This window comes from Crocuta crocuta, unplaced genomic scaffold, assembly GCF_008692635.1.
Source record: "Crocuta crocuta isolate KB4526 unplaced genomic scaffold, BGI_CrCroc_1.0 scaffold142, whole genome shotgun sequence".
Classification (NCBI taxonomy): Eukaryota; Metazoa; Chordata; class Mammalia; order Carnivora; family Hyaenidae; genus Crocuta; species Crocuta crocuta.
In genome coordinates this window covers 2,403,129-2,404,327 of record NW_027528892.1, presented here as the reverse complement: position 1 = coordinate 2,404,327, position 1,199 = coordinate 2,403,129, and positions in this window count along the sequence as shown.

Sequence of the window (1,199 nt, the reverse complement as noted above, 5' to 3'; positions counted from 1 at the left end):
TTTTTACAAATAGTTTATTGTCAAATTAGTTTCCATATAACACCCAGTGCTCATCCCCACAAGTGTCCTCNTTTCCAATGGCTTCAGATCTTTTCCGTGTGAGGTATGGGCGTGAGTGCAAGTACGGAGCTCCTTACTTCTCCGCCATCTTGCCCCCTCTCCCTCTCAACAAAGTAATGTTTTAAAAGTCATAGAGGGGGCTCAGTCAGTTAAGCACCCTACTTTGGCTCAGGTCATGATCTTGTGGTTTGTAGGTTTGAGCTCCATATCGGGCTCTGTGCTGACAGCTAAGAGCCTGGAGCCTGCTTCGGATTTTGTGTCTCTCTCTCTTTCTGCCCCTTCCCGGCTCATGATCTGTCCCTCAAAAATAAATAAATGTTAAAATTAAAAAAAAAAAAAAAGCCACGTGGACCAGAGAACTTGGGGGATGGCAGAGCAGCGAGATAGGAGGAACCTGGTCTCAGAATGACTTTGTGGGTAGAGACACCAGGATCACCCTCAGGCACAGGTGACCACCCGAACGAGAACGAAGCCTTCTGTGTTATTTAAGCCACTGTTACTCATTTTCTGTGAAAGCAACTGAGCAAAAAATCCAACTCATGCAACGCTACCAGGTAAACATGGTAGAAAGACAAAAATGCCTTCAACATTCCCTTGGAAGGTGTTGCATGAAGACTACGCAATGTATCCCTGCAAGTCTAATATGGTCTATTTCTCTTCTGGAATCCTTCTTTCTTCTTCTGATGACGTCATTGGCTTGCATTTAGGACAGATGTTAGATGAAAAATGTCTGCTATTAAACATTAGCCACGTTGGGTCGGCCACAGTGCGCCCACTTGTGGAAGGCCCGTGGAAACTGAGAGGAAGGTTTCCTATTGGTCTCGCCCTGCAGGACGTAGGGTCATTGAAGGGGCACTTGGACGGAACGATCCCCACTATCTATTCAGTCTCTCTAGCTCTGCCTTTTCCTGTGTACCTGTGGTACCATTTGCCTAAATTAGATGCATGTTGAACATGTCTCCACCTTACCTGGACTAGGGCCCCCTGCACGGTTCAACGTCATCCAACATTGTCACCAACTTTTCGGCTACAGATGTGCTCCTGGTGGTCCCCGGAGGCACTAACACCTCTACTCTGACCACGAGGAAAATCCTGGGAGGGTGGATTTCTGGGTCCCTCCCGTGTCTGTGTACCACATT